The sequence below is a fragment of the Gasterosteus aculeatus genome, chromosome 18, assembly GCF_964276395.1.
Source record: "Gasterosteus aculeatus chromosome 18, fGasAcu3.hap1.1, whole genome shotgun sequence".
Classification (NCBI taxonomy): Eukaryota; Metazoa; Chordata; class Actinopteri; order Perciformes; family Gasterosteidae; genus Gasterosteus; species Gasterosteus aculeatus.
Window position 1 is genome coordinate 2,641,256 of NC_135706.1, and position 18,745 is coordinate 2,660,000.

Consider the following 18,745-nt stretch of genomic DNA (forward strand, 5'->3'; position numbering starts at 1 on the left):
CATTGGCCCTGTGCAGATTGAATAAACAACTCTAAGTGCAGAAATAGTAGCGAATAAAGATTACCTGATGCTGCCGCCCAATTTGAATGTTATTGGAAATAATATTTCAGCCAATATTGAACATTTACTATAAATCAAGAGACTGAATACGTCGCCTGCAGCTTTTAAGTAAATGCTTTTTGTGTATATGAAAACTGTTGGGATAAATCATGACACAGGGCAGAATGGGGGACAACGAGTCCTTGCGAGGGTTATGGAATCATGGTATTTATTGTATCATATAAAATCTAATCCAGTTTATTTCAACTGCGATGACTAAAAGTATCTAAAAACCGGAGACTGAAAGACACTCGACACTCAAATCCCAACTGTAGCTTCTTAGGACGTAAAAGGTGACGAGTTATCTCACTCTCTTCATCTCTTAGTTTGTTCTGTCAACTCTCCCTCCCTCCCTCCCGCTCTCCATGGCAGGTGTCACACCCACACTGTGGCCTCGGGGCTGCAGTAGTAGTGCAGCGCACCGAGATAAGGTCTGTACAGAGACAAGCACACATCCTGTGTGAGGTTAGGGCCCCACCAGCACAGCACTACGCTGTCATGCATGTTTCTCTATGTGTGTGTGTGTGTGTGTGTGTCACACCGCAGCTCCTTCCCGTCTCCACGCCATTGAGGACAGAGCCTGCGGTTGGAAGGCGCAGGTGTGTGTATGTGCGGCGACAAAGAGAGACCTGAGAAACTCCGCTGTGTTCTGGTCTCATGGGCGTTTTGATAAGTGTGTAAGCAAACGAGGTCAGAGAGGGTGAAGCGGCCCTGCCGTTATGACGGCGGTCTACAGATGTTGTGATCTCACTGTACTACCAGCTTTTAACTCCCCTCCGCCGGGCTTGTCTGCGGTTTGAGATCACGTTGTTGAACGCAAAAAGGTTTCTGTCTCTATTTCATTGTCAAATATCGCGCTGATCTTGTCCGTGCTGCGCGGCGCTCGGCGATGGGAGGAGGCCTGTGAAACCGATTGGTGGACCCGGGATAGAAATTCATACGAAAACCTGCAAACCCATTTGTCAAAGAGTGTGCATAAGCTGAACTTTGACAGCAAAATATAACTTTCTTCACACTTTCTTCTCACATCTAGGACTGCAATGCCCTCTCATGGCTGCACAAGCACACGCCCAGCGAGTGGTTTAAAGGGAGAGAAAAAGTGGAAGCAAGCAATCTGTTGGTGGCCATGTTTAAGGAGGGATGTCACATGTTGTCAATATTGAAAAAGATTTTGATCCCCTTGCTCTGTACTGTAAATTGCTCTGCCTTCGTCACAGGCTCACTGTGAGCAATGGCATCGAACGCGTGCATCATCACTGCTGTGGATGTGCGCAGATGTATATTTACAACTGATTAATATATGTATCTGCGCATGTGAACATTTTCCAATATTCTTAAAGCTGTGGTGTGACTTCAAATACAGATGTTTACACACATTTCATTTTTCTGCCACACACACACACACGCACACACGCACCTCATATCATGAGGTCATCATCATATCAGAGGCTGTCCCATCAAAGGAGCGACTACTTCTCCCACTCCCTGTTTGGCTCTTTCCATCTAAATCTGACATTGCTCCCTTAATAAGCAGCCTTGCATATCAGCTCCTTGGAAAGAGATGCAACTGCTCAAATGAAGGGAAGGAGGCAGGAGGATGAAGGGGGGGGGGGAGTAGGGGAGGTGAGAGGAGTGGGGGGGGTGGGGGGCAGGAGTATAAATCGCTAAGACTTCTGTCACTTCATGAAAAATAGCTTCCCCTTTGGACGGAACTTCACAGGCCACAATCAAGCAGTGCCAAGACGCTGCAATCGTGGCAAATCAAGTCAGCATCTATTAATAATATTTCTGGGGCTGCTGCGGTGAGAGCGCCGCGTGTCCTCCCGCTGTCACAGCGCCGTGATGGAGCGCTGCCTTTATCTCAGCCCTGGCACGCTTCTGTCACCGTGATAAACAATTCACACACCAATATGAATAAGGATCCTCCCAGTAGGCCCCTACACACCCTGCCTTTTCCCCTCATTTTCTAGATGGGGGAAATGTAATCTTCGGCTTGGTCTTTCTCTCTTTTCCTCTCTTTCACACTCTCTCCATCACTCTTTTCTCCCATCTTCCCCTCTTTTCTTTCCACCCCGCATGCACCCCTTCATTCCCTCCTTTCTCTTTCTTTTCAATCTGTCTTTCAAAGATATGTAAATGACCCCGAGATGGGACCCCAGTGTGTAGGTGGTGTAGCGTGAATGTCAAGTCTGGGCCTGTGAACCCCGTGCATGCACACATGCACGCACACAAACACACACACACACACACACACACACACACACCCACACTGTAAAGCCATCTACTTTGCATACTTATTCATAATCATATGAGTTATCCATGTGTGCGCCATGCAGAAAGAAGGACCCACACTGTTTCTCTCTCGAGTGACACACGTGCACACACTAATATCTGGAGGGGACTGGTTTCCTGATCAGGAAGCATAGGACCTCATCCGCTGTTATGTTAGTCACAACAACCAGCTACTCTCCGTCTTAACCATGATGGAAACATATCGATTAGGTTCTTGAGCGGAGTAAAACTGTGGCTGTGATTGAATTAATCATTTCACCAACTACCAGCTGTGCTGTCATATTTTGCATCGACTCTAATGTTGTAATTATTCAAAGACTATTCCATCTCCAGACATGTTTTATTGAGGTTTAAAGGACATGCAATATCATGAAATTGGATGTATATTAATAGTTTTCTTTTCAAGATGCAACATAAAAGGAGAAGGAAAATCAATTAAATGTTTTTCTTCGTCGTCCAAATGCTACACACACACTGAACACGCATGGTCGTCTTCACATAAAAGCACACACAGACGGATAGACAGATAGATGAATAGACATGTGGATCGATAGATGGATACATAGGTCAATAGATCGATAGATGGATAGTGGGATAGATAGATAGGTAGGTAGGTAGGTAGGTAGGTAGGTAGGTAGGTAGGTAGGTAGGTAGGTAGGTAGATAGATAGATAGATAGATAGATAGATAGATGGATAGATAGATAGATAGATAGATAGATAGATAGATAGGTAGGTAGGTAGGTATAGATAGTGGGATAGGTAGATATATAGGTAGGTAGAAAGATAGAAAGATCGATAGATGGCTAGTGAGATAGATAGATATATAGGTAGATAGATCGATAGGTGGATAGATAGTGGGATAGGTAGATATATAGGCAGGTAGAAAGATAGAAAGATCGATAGATGGCTAGTGAGATAGATAGACATATAGGTAGATAGATGGATAGGAACATAGTTATTCATCTGCAGCCAAGGTCACACCTGGTATGTTTCGTGTCTAATTGTCATTAGCTGTTTTCTGAAGGCCAGGTCCCCCCTTGTCCCCCCTGGTACTCCCCTGGTCCCCCACTGGTCCCCCCAATGTCCCCCCCATGGTCCACCCACGTCCGTTATGTAATTGCATATTTCTAGTGCAGTGAAACATCCAAAGAGGCCAAAATGAGTATTTACTCAGCAGGATGGAGCCTCCAGTGCAGCGCTGATGATGACTGTATCGGAAGATTGATTAGCGCTGCAAGAAGTCTGACGGATATTGCCACCAGAGGTGTTTGTGTGTCTGAAAGAAAGACAAGAGGTTGGTGTTAGTGGCAAATTGCTTCGCGTATGCATGTATGTGGTTTTGACTGGACTGTGTAGATTGTGATTCAGGTGAGAAGGGAGACCTCCACACGTGGGCGTTGAAAAACAACACTTGACAAAAGAAAGAAGATCTTGATCAGCTCATGATTTCAATAGATTGAGACATGCAAACATTAAAGGACAGTCCTTAAATCCCAACAATCTACTTTGGGAGTAAAAACCAACTATAGTTCCAGTACCAGCAATAACACCACGACTGTGGTGACTGTGGCTGGGGAGAGCAGGGTCGTCTTTCTCTCAAAGGATCACGGTTTGATCCCTGGCTCTACTTGTCCATGTCCATGTGTCCTTGGGAAAGACACTTAACTCCAGCATTGCTCCTGTTGCTGTGACTACGGTGTGAATGTTAGTTACTGATGAACAGGAGGCACTGTGTATGGTTACTCCTGTCATCAGCGCATGAATGAATTTGAACGGGCGTGAATGAAGACGTTCAGCTGTCAAAAATGCTGTGCTAAGTACTTATTTTTCCGTTTCACAAACACTTTCTTAAAGCCACCTTGTTATCACCGTCATCCAAGTGTGTTCCATGGTCTTTGCAAAAAATGTAATCTCCAAAATCAACTGTGCAATGTGACCTTCATGTCAAATGCAAATCAAAGTCTCAAGACATTAATGATGTTGGTCTTCTTTAGCAGAAGCAGTAGTATCAGTCTGAGAAATGGTATCTGTATTACCAGCAGAAGCATTGAAGGTTACTGTTCTATGGGTATTAATAGCAGAAGTTGCCGAAACACTGCTGTAGAAGTCATTGCAATTTGGATAATAATATAATAATAGAGTAAAATATTGAAATTAACAACTGAAACTACGAGCAAGAAAGCGAAATGTAAATTCAACTGCGATTAATTCAACCAAATTCGCCAATGGCATAAGCTGCTTACAGCATATTGTAAGTGAACATCTGGTGCATCGAGGAAGAGCAAAACCAGACAATTCATAGACAAGTCAGTTCAGTTTCTGTCATTTTTGGTTTGAGAATGTCCATTTGTTTATTCGATTCGACGAAGGCAGTGCATATTAGATTCAAACCCTCATTGTTTTAGGATTTTCCACCGGGTACACCTACTCCTACACTGATGTTAACGTCTTTATTTTCTTTATTTCCAAACGATATCCATAAGTCCTCAGATTCTATTTAAGCTATAGCAGTGCCACGGTACAATGCAGAGTTCTAGGCTTCGCATTGGATCCCTGGACCTCCTCCATAAGAGGAAAATGTCTGTGCAACCCTTCCTACAGGACGTTGGCCACCACGAAGTGAGCCAAACATTTTGCACAGACAATTCCCCCACTCTGGCTTTAATGGTGGTACACAGAGGCAATAATCATAAATAGCCAGAGCCGCTCTCTGAATGGTGACTGAAATTCGTCTCCTACAGTAACTGCAGCCCCGATGCTGGGCAATTTCCCCTCAACATGCAAAACTGTTGGGACAAAATGTGGTACTGCCATTCTCCATGCATATTAAAGACACTTGTCATCAAGACGTCACCCAGGAGCTATGAGAACAAGAGGTACAGTTCCTCCGAGACAGACTCACTCACCATCAAAACCATGAAATTAGAGCTGGGAAAATATCCTTGTGATGGGAAAAATGCTACACTTTAGTGCATTTTGCATAAAAAAAAGGAAACGGATGCATGTAAATTGCCCGTGCCACAAAGACAAATTGGTAATTCAGGTTTGGAATGAAAATGACACTAAAGTGCAAAAAGGAAATGGTGCAGCGTGAAAGGAATAAGGGTTGTTAAAATGTCACATTTGAGATTCTGTGCCTTTAGGAATCGAGATGTATTGTTAGAGGAAATGTGATAAACACAAGCCAAATGTACGGAGAGCAAATAGAAGCCCCATGTACAGCATGATGTCTGAGTCAACACTCCCAAAGACAAACTGATGAATGCACAGTTTGTGGTTATATATAGAACCTCCTCACACTTTCCTCTTGGGAACTTATACATTTTCTCTAGAATAAAGAAGTACCCACACAATGACATTCAAAGTGTGATTCTAAATGAATTAAACGAAATGTATATTTGTATAAGTGCTGATTGATCAGAGAAACAGAAAACAATTTCAAAATGGTCCAAATACGCAGCTGTATATGTCTGTGCAAACATATTAAATATGTTTTCATTATGGACAACATACCATATTCACAGCACACAACCCGTCATCATACACCGCTTCAACCCTGAACCCCTGTCACTGAACAAACCAAGAGACCTCGCCGAGTCCTTGTATTTGTTTGTGGCTTGTATTTAGAGGGAGGGAGGCAGAGCGCTTTCCCGACATGGGTGCTGGTGACATCAGCCACCCCCCCTTGGTTTGTCCCTGGGCTCCTCAGGGCCCAAGACCAGTGCCCTCCAGGATGACAAATGGCCCTAATGAAATAGGACAACTCAGCATACATGCATAAGAGGACGTTAAATATTGATAGTGAAAATCAACGTAGCGGTGCATATTCCTCTCTTTAATATTTTAAGTGTCAGACAGGCCTATTTTCTATATATTGGGAGGGGTAAACTAATGTCCCCCCCCCCCCCCCAGTTCTCTGTGAGATGCGCGCGATGGCCAGGGCAGCATTCAATCTGCTACGGATGAGAGGACCCGGTTCGGTGCTTTGCATATACACTCAACAAAAGCAAGTTGTTGGCGGTACATCTTTTGAGAAATGTTCATCCTGGTGAAGTGCGTTAATGCGTTTGAAAAAAAAAAAAACTCACATGTATGAAGGCAAATGAAAACCATAAATGTGTTTACAGATTATACCGCAACGGTCAAAGAGCCTTTCTTATAGTCCCGTTTAAGGAACAAAAGGGGAGCCGCCTGAAATCTTGCTCTTGTGTAAATTTAAGTCTCAAGATTTTGTGTTAGTTTGCGCCGTTGCGGACGCACTAATCTTTTGTGTAAATGTGATCAACTCACGGAAGAACGTGCAATATCAATTGCTTCACGCAAGTGTTGTGTATACAGTGTACTTATCACAGTGGCACTGCCGCACCTTGAGGGCGTGTCGTTGTGCAGCACAGTAAGGCAAAGATCACATGAATAACCATTATTCAAATCGATTCAAATTAGGGGGGGGGCACTCAGAGTAATCGGCTAATATCATACAAAAAATCAATTCCACTCCCATTTGGACACAATTGAATGCGTCTGAAGAGGGCAATTATTAAACACACAGATCAGATCCATAATTGGCAGCGGGAGGGGGGGGGGGTACATTGTCATGAGGGCTAATGCCCTTTCCGCTGAGCCAAGAGCCGGAGCAGACACTTAGTGCGAGCTGGGTTGAGTAGTGGGGCCAAATGGAGCTGGCAAGCAGATACGCCGAGGAACTGCCAGTGCTTTAGGACGGAGGATTAAGGGGTGGGGCTGGAGGTGGTTAGGGTGGAGGGCACCTGGGGACTTTGCCTACTGGGGGCCCATTCCCCTGAAACCTCACCCCTCTCTTCTTCTGCACCCCCCCCCCCCCCCCCCCCCCCCTCGAGGCTCGCTTCACTGCGGGTCCCTGACACACCGGAGGGATGACCCTGGGAATCTCATTATGCATAAAAAGTGTGCCCCCCGCCCCCACCACCCAAAGCATCGCTGCCGCCACCCTGAACCCTATTGCCAGCCGCCCCCCACTCACCATTTGCATACCGAAGACAGACCAAATAAGGTAATAAATCAGGGGCCTGTATTCAAGCGCTTTGCAGGGAGATTGAAACCCCCGCGTACACTACCTTGAGTAAATTCACCCACATTCTGTGGAGCCGGATTCTCATTCTCATTCAGCGGACACAGGCACTGCATCCGCTTGGACACCTATACGTAAGATGTATATTTATATATATATATATATGTATATATCCTGGTCCATTGAATCGCCGAGGGACAAACCTCCACATATCCATGTACATTCGCCTCAAACGCCGTAGGCAAATAAGGCTGTGCTTTCGTGGCAACGGAAGGTCGCCGCTCGTACTGATAGTCATGCGATTTGAGTTATGCACTTAATATAGCTCTTTGGACACCACCTCTGCCAATTCACGTTGCCTCATCAATAATTCAATTTCTATGATCATGGAGATCCAAGTAATTTCCATGAGGTGGGATTACGGAGGGGTCGTGTTTTCTTCCACTGAGCCGTAACATGATCTAAGTCTTGCTTTTGTGCCGGTAACAAAGTTCAACGTGCTTTAAAGACAAGACGTGAAGGAAGTGTGTAAGAGCATTGCACGTCCTTGCTGATTATCAACGTCTGAAGATAGATGGATGCCTATTGTGCATGCTCAAATAACCCAGAGAGCGATGGAATGGTGTTTGTGTGTGTGTGCGTGTGTGCGTGCGTGCGAGCGGCACAATAAAGCAGGCCAACTGTGAGAGCATGATGATCGCAAAATAAAATCTGCTTAACAAGTCGGCCCCCAGCCAACCGCTCTACTCCACCTCACTCACAGAAACACACACATGCAGCCAGCAATGCTTACACACACCTACTTCCATTCCATTATTTTCAAGAAAAATAAGGCAAAAAAAGACTTCAGATAGCTGCGAATCCATCAATCAGTTGGTTGGTCGCAAAACTACCATCAAAGGTGCAGAGCCTGTGAAGTATGCAATTCCCCGTCAACAAACTGAATCCTTCAAGCTTAATTAATGGGACGTCTGCCACTATTACTTGGTTTGTTTAACGCGCCTCACACAGAGGGCAAGTTGTCCTTTTTTGAATCACTGCACAGAATTCCACTTGTTCAACATCACTGAGCTGCTTTTCATGCAACAAAACAATCCATGTCATTTGTCTCCTTTCCTGTCGCGGGACAAGTCGCTATTCCGATGCCCACATACAACGGCTTCACAAACCCGTGTTGCATCACTCTGACATTGTGTGGCAGTAATTATCACGAGGCTGAGATTTATATTTGTAGAGCAACTACCTGCAGTTAGGCAGAAGCACTGAAGCAGTAATTTCTGTTTCATCTGTGAGTTCAGCCGCGCACCAATTAACCCCTGTGTTCCAGATAGCCAATTATATCTCTGTAAACACTGACTGGGAATCCTATTTTTACTGAGGCATCATCGCAAATCTATAATAAAAGCTAATAAGAAAAAAAAAAAAAAAGAAAAGTTTGTTCAAAAATGTCAAGCTCGAACTTTCTGTATAAGGAACCAAAATGGAAAGAAGTCAATGTAAATAATGGTTTAATAAAATCCCCTCCAGTGTGCAGTTCCCCAAAATACAGGAAACTTTTCACCCTCTTCAGTTAATAACTGGTGACAGGAAGAGGGCTTAAACAAAAGATCAGTCAAGCGTTCATTTGAATATTCAAATCCTTTTTAATAAAAGCCAGCTTGATTCATTTCCCATCGATTTTCTGAAGAATCGTTGAGAACATAATTTGATTTTTTTTTTGGGGAGGAAAGTGATGGAGAATCAGACAGTAGTTTTCACTGTTTAAGGTCACAAGTACGAACATCACATCAAGTTGTAGATGCCTGGGTTCTGCACACGCACATGCAACTAAGATCCAATGCACCATGCCGGCAATTTCACGCAAAAATTGTGTAAATTATTGTATCAAGTCAACTGATGAGGGTGCATCCACTATGATAAAAGAAGACACAAACACTGCGAGAAAACCACAAAATGAGCCCAGCTAGTTTTCAGAGGACAACTAACGGCACACAACAAGGATTTAGTATAACACGTTTATAACATTGGGGAGACTTAGAAGACATTGATGAATAAGTGGGGTCGTCCTCCAATCAGAGGGTTGGCGGTTCCATCCCAGATGTCGATGTGTCCTTGGGCAAGGCGCTTAACCCAACGTTGCTCCTGTAGCTGCGACTACAGTGTGTGGATGTTAGTTGCTGCTGGGCAGGAGTCACTGTGTGTGGTTCTCCTGGCATCACTGTATGAATGGGTGTGAATGGGTGAATGATGTCATGAAGTGTTACAGTCCAGTTACCATTTACCTGCTTTTCAAACAAAAAGTGGCGAATGGCCACATCTTTGAGACCAGAGAGGAACTTCACAGGCCGACTACCGGGTTGAATCACTGCACATTTATGAGTGTAAACTCTTTTCTGGTGTTTTATTTCCCTTTTCGGCTTTAGCTCCCGATGAAGCGGTTCACTTACTTGTATCTTGTCTGATCTGCTTTTTGAACTTTTGGACCTTGTTGCTGCGGTGTCAGCGCAATCGAATAAGCTTGACGACGAGGCGTCACTAAACGTGTTAATGTCTCAATATCGAAAGCAAAATGCACAGATCGACCCGATCAAAACTACACAGGTTACTTTCCTATATTCCTCTCGTTATCTGCTTGCTGTGACTGGGGTACATTTTGATTCCCCTGTTCTCAAGGCCTCAGCACTCATAAACAGAGTGATTTATTCAAACTTTCCATATCAGAATTCCGCTATCTAATTACTTCAGGGGGGGCGGCGTTTTTTTCCCCCCTCCCGTGAGTTACGGAGAACCTTCTTTATGAGTGAAGTTGATGGAGGAACAGGCAAAGAGCTCATCATAAATCCTCAATAATGCAAACGTTTGAGGAATATCTCAAAATAAAAATGCAAATGTGATTAAGAATGGGTTAGCCTGTGCTGATACGGCAGCTTGTATCATCTAAAGAGATGCAGAGCACCTATGGAGGGGGGCACCTACTAAATAAATAAATAACCTCCACTTGCATAGATGCTGTATGGTAATATGTAGTAATGCCCGTGTGCTGCACCTGAAGACACGGCGAGATCACACACGAGCAGCCGCACACGCAAAAGCACGCACGTCAGTACGCTTATGAAAACGAATGTGCGCCCAACATTTCAATCTCACACCTACGTGGCTCCGACGAGGAAGCGTAAACTTTTCGGAGGGGAGGGTGAAGTTCGAGGCTTTGCCCATGCAAACGGGGAGCGGGGGAAAATGGCGGGCGGTACGAGGCGGGAAGCTTGTTAGTGGCTGAGAGGCGAGCGGAGGGGACGATCCCGACGCCTCGTCACTCGCTTTTTTTTTTATCTTTCGTCACCGGCGGATGAGAAATCAGCGTGAATCCGCCACATCCGTCAGCATCAACATAACAAAGCGTCTGAGGAGGGAGAGAGTGAGAGGTAGAAAGACACACAGAGAGAGAGAGAGAGAGAGAGAGAGGGAGAGAGAGAGAGAGAGAGGGAGAGAGAGGGAGAGAGAGGGGCTACAGGCGCCGCTCTTCTCAAACCTACCCAGAGTCCAGCTGCTGTGCACATCTGACAAATTCCTCACTCTTTTTGCCTGTTATTATTTAATGTTTTTCCTACAGCTTTTTGTTTCTTCCTCTCTCTCTCTCGGTCCATCTTTCACACACTCACAAACGCACAACAATACAGACAATAAGAATATGTGTCGTGCGGCCACGTGAAGAAGAAGATCCTCGCCAATCTCAGCATCATCTCTCCACTTAGCCAGTCAGTCGGCAACAAAAGCCCCGGACAGGATCACAGGCGGGTCTCTAAAAAAACGGCACAAAAGAGAGGGACTCATCATCCCTCTCTTTTTCTATCTCGCCGTTCCTCTCAACCCAACCACCTTTGCCCCGAGCCGCCATATGAAGCCTGTTTGGTAGAAAAGAGAGAGAAGGGGGAGTAGGTGGAAGGGGGGGGGGGACATTATGCATATGAACATTTCCTGATTTATGTATGCATTTAGATGCAGATTCCATTACGGCCCAGTGGCTCAAGTGAGATCTTTCCAGGAAAACATGGCGCGAGGCGACACTGATCTCACACTCACAGTCTCATTACCGGCCACACGGGCAGAAGGGAGTACCGGCGTGGGAGACGAAAGGCGCAACACAGGGAGAACAGCAAAAAAAAAAGAGATAGAGGAGGCATATTTACAACCTGGACACACACGTCACCCACGGGGAGAGTAAATTGCAATCTGCCCTCCCAGACCGCCGCGCGTCGAGACAGGCGTTCGTCTGCAAGACGAGCGGCAGAAGGGGAGAAATAGACGACGAGGAAAGTGTCAATGTGTGTTTCAGGAATACTGCGGTCAACTATGAGCATTGTTAGTCGTCTTAGTCGGCCGTCGAGCAGCATTATTCCAAACGCCCACATTGTCCTGCTACGTATGTTGCAGTGCATAAGCATTTAAAATAATAAAATATAAATAAATATGTGAGTGCACGCCTGTAGGAAGCCTGGGGTTGCTTGGCTTGATAATCACGTGCCTGCTCAAGATAAGGAAAAAAGTGTTTTGCGAAAAGAAAACACGGGCGGCGGTCCTCCTTCCTGGCCGACCCCGGCACTGCAGCCCGTGTGATTGGGGTCAGCGTGAAGATTCCTCTCTGGCCAGCTAATGTGATTGCATCGGGAGCAATCCCCCTCAAACGCCATCAGCTCCCATCTGCATGGTAATTGGCTCGACTCTCCTCGGACGTGACCTTGGGAAAAGGGGCGCCGTCCCCTCCGCGCCGCTCGCTCCTGCGCCGGCAATCATAACGGCCTCAAACATGACGCGTGGCCGTGAAAGCAGGCGTGATTTCGTGGGGACAGACTTTGCGTGCAAGGAAAAGGCCTGACGGGTGTTAAGAAACTAGCAGGAAACAATTGGTACCTGGTAATCTACATCTTCAGAAGGTCTTCGGCTTTGTCAGATGAATGCAAGTGCGGCAAATAATGTTGAAAATGCCCTTAAAGCTGCTTAAAAAATGAATGAATCTCAGTTCGTAAAGAAAGTGCAGTGAGAGGGGTGAAGTCATGCTTCTGCAATCCCACTTTTCAAACCCCCTGTAACCTTCTCCCTCTTTGTCCTTCTTGCCTCAGCACTATTTGTTGAAGATCTTAACGAAAGACAAAGAAGCAAATGTATATTTTATGAACGCGTGCCTCTGGTTTATCTTCCTTTGTGGGGCTTGTGTATACAATCGAAAACGAGCTCTCGAAGAGAAAAGGGCTTTTTCTCTCTTCCCGTCCCCTGATGTCAACGACAAGGTAAGTTGTGGCTCTGGCTGTCTTTTTGATATGCATTTCAAAAGTGGGGGGGGGGACTTCACAACCATCCAGGCTAATTTGCAATGGAGATTTCTTTTTATTATTATTATGATTCTCTGCTGTGGAAAGCAAAACAGTCAAGGGTGTCAAATGAGTGACAAGTTATTTTTTTTTTTCTGTAACGATTTCCACAAAACTTGAGGTCTGTTTTGTTCCTTAGACGGTTTGACCTAGTTGGAGCGAGCACGTCCCCTCTCCCTCCCCCCCCCCCCCCACTCATGCATTGTTAAAGCCGTGGGCCCGTATTAGTTACTCCCAAGTCATCACATGTCGGAAACAATACAAACTCTGTGCCAACGGAAATGCGATCTTTTTTTTTTATTTGCATTGAGGGATGATTGAGCTTTTTTGGGGGCGTTCGAGCCAAAGAATCGCTCATCGAGAATTCCCCCAAATAATAAGCAATCAAAACCAGTCACTGCTTTTCAGAATTAGGCGACGGTCCCTCAGCTGAGAGTCTGACATGAAACCAGCCATCTACCCCCCCTCCCCGAGTAGCCCACTGCGTGGTCGCACCATTGGATTATTCACTTGAAACATCGGCACTGAAATAGGCCCCGTGTCTGCGAGGAAAAGTTTCTGAGGCATCCTCAAATGGCTGTGGGGGGGAGGTGGAGGGGGAGGGGAGGGGGGGCCCGGAGGATTTGACTGGAGCGCACCCAACAATACTCAAGAAAAAAAAAAAGTGCTTTGTTAGGAGAGCGCGAGGCATCCCTCGGGCTGTCTCTTTGAATAAGCCAGGAGTAAAGCATCCTTCAGCACCACCGACCCCGCACACCCGCCACTCCTTCCTCTCACTCACTCACTCTCTCTCTCTCTCTCGCTGTATACCCACCATCTCCCCCCACCCTCCGCTCTCCTCTCAGAACGACAGAGGTATAATTGTGCCACAGGGTTTTAGGTGGTGTGACATATCTGTCACCTGGAGACGCGCCGCATCGCGCGCGCTCTCTCCCCGGAGGAGCCGCGCCTTCCTGTTGGGTGTCATGAGGGGGGGGGGGGGGGAGAGAGAGAGAGAGAGAGAGAGAAGGTGGCTGCGGCTGTTTGTTGACTGTTGTCGGCGCATTGATGCTTTATAAACTTTCCACCTCCCCAAAGTTTTGTCAGCGCGCTCGTGGTGCGCGAGGCGCTCCGTGCGCTGCGCGTCATTAAACGTAATTGCGCAGCCACCGCGAGGGAACGTCGGCTCGGCGCGCTTTGGTGAACAGACGCCGGGCCGTTGCTGCAGAAGCGCGTCACGCTCCTTAACAAACGCCGGGCAAATGTTTACGTTAATTAGGAGATGCACGTGGTCCTGCGCCGTCTCTCTCCCTCTCTCTCTCTCCCTCTCTCTCTCTCTCCCAAATAGGCCTCCACTCGCATCCTTTTCGACCTCTCACTTCGCAGCCAAATCAAGAATTCTGCCGGCAGTGAAAATAAATTGAATTTGACAACTCCTAAGTAAGACTTTTGTGGAGGAGAGAGCGTTTTTATTTTAGGTGACCTAATTGCGCGCCACCCATGGCTGCTCCTCTCGCGCGATATCTCACTCACTCTTGAAACGGCTTCATTTCTGCATTCAAATTATTCATCATCGCCTGGATTTATTTTCTCCTTTCTTCACTTTTCATACCTTTGGTGTTCTCTGCGGGGATTTGGGATGAGGAGGGAGGGAAGGGAGAGAAGAAGAAGAAAAAAAAAAGTGCTTCTTTGTTTTTTCTTCCCACAAGCTATTGTTGAAACACCTTAAGTCTCTGGTGTGCGGCGGGAAGTGGAGTGATAGACAGGGCTGCCCTATTTACAGCCAGATTAAAAAGAATCACACAGGAAGAGAGCGTTAAATGGTGATTGTCCATGACATTTAACAATTGATTAAAGAAAGATAACTTTTAATAGGGAGTGGTGTGGGTGTTCTGGGGTGGGAGGGGGGGAGGGGGAGGGGGGAGACTCTTCTCGGGTTTTTTTATGCATAACATATTCTGCTGCTTGTAGCGATGGAATGATGAATTAAAGATAAAACATCTAAACTGTATCAAAAGGAGCTCAGGTATTGAAGCAAATGAGGATTCGCTAAAAGTTTTTCCACCAAAAATTTGATTAAAAACATCATCTGAGCAGTGCCTATATTTGTGGGGGGGGTTCTTTTTTCTAAATACAAAATGATGTTTGTATGCAGCATAATCTGACTTTTAGACTGTGCTAATAAATAGTGATTGTGATGGATCGTGCATCGCGCCCTAAATAGCCTATTGACTGTGTCTGTTGACAATCTACTTCCTTTTAAAGTGATTTAGTTAAAAGCATTTGTATGTTTTAATAACGAGCCGGGCTGAACCAACTGTCTCTGCCTCAGTAACGTTTTTTTACACTTCCCCGCAGTTATTTTCGCTGATCTTAATCTGGTTGAGTGCGTTGCGTTGGTCGCGTCCGTCTCGCAGCACGCTAATGACAGGGCAAAGACAAAAGCATTAAAAGAGAGCCAGAACACCATGAAACATTGAAATGTGCCGAGACAAAGACAGGCGGAAAGTCACCGCCGCACAACGTACGCAGTTTGCTGAAACTCCACCGAATGTGGAGGAGTGTTTTGTGTTTTTGTGAGTCACAGTCCGTTGTCTGTCGGAAAACCTTGAGGTTATTTGTTATGAAAGTCTGAGGTCTTAAAAGCGTCATATAGGTAAATGATTTTTAGATTTTCATTTATGAAACAAGCTCCAACTTGAGTGAATAACACACCCGTCACTCTGAGCAGAGGTCTAACGTGATGAATATTTGACATGGAGGCGCACAGTGACACGCAGGGGATACAAGAGAAAGAAGAGTTCAACTTTCTCTGTTTTTCCGTTTAAATTTGAATCTTATTGTGCTGCATTCTTCACATAAAAATGTAAGAACGCTTTAAACTCCTTAAATCGATCCTAGCTCATTTGATTTAATTTGATGATACACTTTTTTGCCGACTAAATAGGTGCACGTTCACAGAAAAACAAATCTACGCACACTATGCACACTATGCACACAATAGAACGGAAACCCACAGAGTCAAATACAACTGCATCTGAGAGTTGAAATAGTTGAATTACATGGGGACAGGAATGTGCACACACACACACACACACACACACACACACAACAGCTGCCGTGCTGCAGGAGGGAGCCGTACCCCTCGCTGATCAAATCTTGTCCGTCACATTTCCCCTAATTAACGGGCATCTGCTTCCCCCATTCTCCCTACATGGCTACACTCTTTCCCTCTGTAGTTCCAATCATGGGATTGTTGTGACCTTTGACCCCAGAGCAGACCTGCTCACACACTCCTCCTCCTTCTTGCTAACCTGCCCGCCACATCGCCACAGCTGGGGGGGCACAAGGGCTTTGCAAACAAAAAAATCATTTAATTATTTTACTGGGGGAAACCTTTTCTGACAATTTAGGTTATATGAATGAATATTTCTGAAATGCTCTTAACAAACTAACTTTAATCATTTTCTTTTTTCCAGAGATTTGTCGCAATCCTGCCTTGAAGAAAACACACACACACACACACACACACACACATCTATTTTAGGTGAGGAAAATATTATATTATATTAGAATGCTGTAAGGATTTTTATTTCCAAAAGGAAGAGCATAATTAAAGTGTGGTAAAAGGCTGGATTAATACCATTCGCCCCCCCCCCCCCCCCCCACAGCCATCGGGGACGGAGGGTGCCGGCGTGTCTGTGTGTTTTAGTGTGCGTTTGTGTGTGTGTGCATTCCGTCATTCACAACACAGAGGCACCTGAGCAGACACCAGCTGGCAACGTGAGAGGTGCGCTCTAATTTAAAATGCATCTCATTAGAAGGAACCCATAGCCTGTCACCATCGTCCTTCTACGTAAGTGTCTCTACACAATTCGCTCCTTTTTTTCTCAGAAATACGCAGGAAATAACTGGTGAAATGTTCCTCTCAATAAAGCAACATAGGACATAATTACGCATAATGGCTACTTTAAAAAAAATGTTTAAATATGAATTTGTTTTAGTAAGCCGGAGGTTTATGTGGATTCCTCTGTTGAGGTTTGACCTTGAATTATGTGCATTGCTATTGAGCGGAGATTGAAGGCTTTTGTTTGTTTGCTGCCATTGTTTAAAACCCATTTCCCATTTGCAGCGAGAAATATACTTAAGAGAAGTGTTTGTTCATTTGTAGAGATGGCTGCATCGCCAAGGAGAGAAGACTTGATGGAAGCTCAGATTCATTAAAACTTAATTAATATGCATCATTATGTAAATGAGGGTGCAGTTAATGAGTTTTTAAAAGAAGCATTCCTTAATTAGTTCACTTTTAATGGCATCATCATTTATCTTTTTCTTCTTTGAAGCAGAATGATTCACTAGATGCAGGCCGTTCTAAAATGCTAATCTACGTTTTATCATCTTATTTTTCTGATTTGCATTTGATAGCGATGACATCTTGAATCTTGTAGCTAATGAGGGACATTTACACTATTTAAAATCTGTTATTTCAATTTAACACACTATACATTTTCTAAAAAAGAAAAAACACACAATGCTTATCGCACACACACACACACAGAACGACAATTAAAAACGCATCGACCAGGAGAAGTTAAATCCCGACCCTCAGGCTACGTACTCACAAATACAGTGTTATTTTTTTTCTCAATTCCTTTTTGGGAAAAAAAAAAAGAATCTCAACAGTTCCATATCCCGGAGAACAACACTGGCAGGGTGTCAGAACACTTGACAAAACCTAGAGACTTCTGACAGCGTCACACTTCGGGATAATTGGTCCCCAACACTTCCTGTCAAAAGCGAGCAAACTTCCCCCTCTGCACAGAGGTCCCAATAAAACTTTCTTCACAGCGTTGCACCTAAACCAACACGGCGCTCTTTCATTTTGTAAGGCGCGTCACGCCGCAGCTTAAACCATCACCTGAACCGCACGGGAAGCGTTTCTTTATTGAATATTGAGAAGATGTGAACACAGGCCTGGGAGGGGAAGAAAAATAATTCTGCGTTTGTAGTGCACAAGATGAGAAGCGTGACTACATGCTGGAAGTTTTGGTCCGTTCTACCGTCCCGTCACTTGGTCCACACACACATTTTCCACCCTTTAACGTCTTCCTCTCTGATGAACATTTGCATTGTTCCGCCTCACAAGGAATCAGTTGCATCATTTCTCCGAGGGCATCGGCACCGGGCGGTACAAGGCTTTTGCATTAACAATAAATGTATCATGCATGACTGTGGTCCCCGCCTGGTGAATTAATAAGCGGGCGTGAACGGGAAAATGCAGTGTATTGCCTCAGAACTGAAAGAGGGATGAAGTAACTCAACATCCAAACGTGGAAACCGGTTTGTCAAAAATGTTAAGATTTCTTATAGATTTCATTTTCATATAACGGCATAAATGTCTCAGTGCAGTAAGTTGTTTTTGACTGCAAGTTGTACCAAAAATACAATAAAATAAAAATAAAATAGCCTCACTCAACTTGGTGTAGTTGATAGGATTGTTTCATTATTATTGTAACGATAATTAATATTGTTATTATCTCTATGGGTAGTTTTGTTGTTGTTGTTGTTGCCTTTGTTTTGCTATTATTATCTCTCTGCCTCTTCTTATAGATGAAATGCAGCAGTTTCTCTCATTATTTAGATGTGCATTCCTGCGGAATCAATTCTCATAGACACATATAAATTATTGTTTAACGAGAAGCTGTATCCTATAAATTATTCAAAGCACCTGGGATTACAATACGAGATCAAATGATAGGAAAGAAAGAGCACTCTGCTGGAGGCAGCCCGCACACGAGCCATCACATTCCCAGTTTGATGTTCCACACAATCTGCTTATGCAGGAATAATTGGGGAGTAACAGACACCACGCGCACAGATACGCCGGCCTCGCTTTGGCACAGCATATTTAGAGAGAGAGGTAATTGGGCCGCTGGACGTGGTCAGCAATGTCACCGCCAC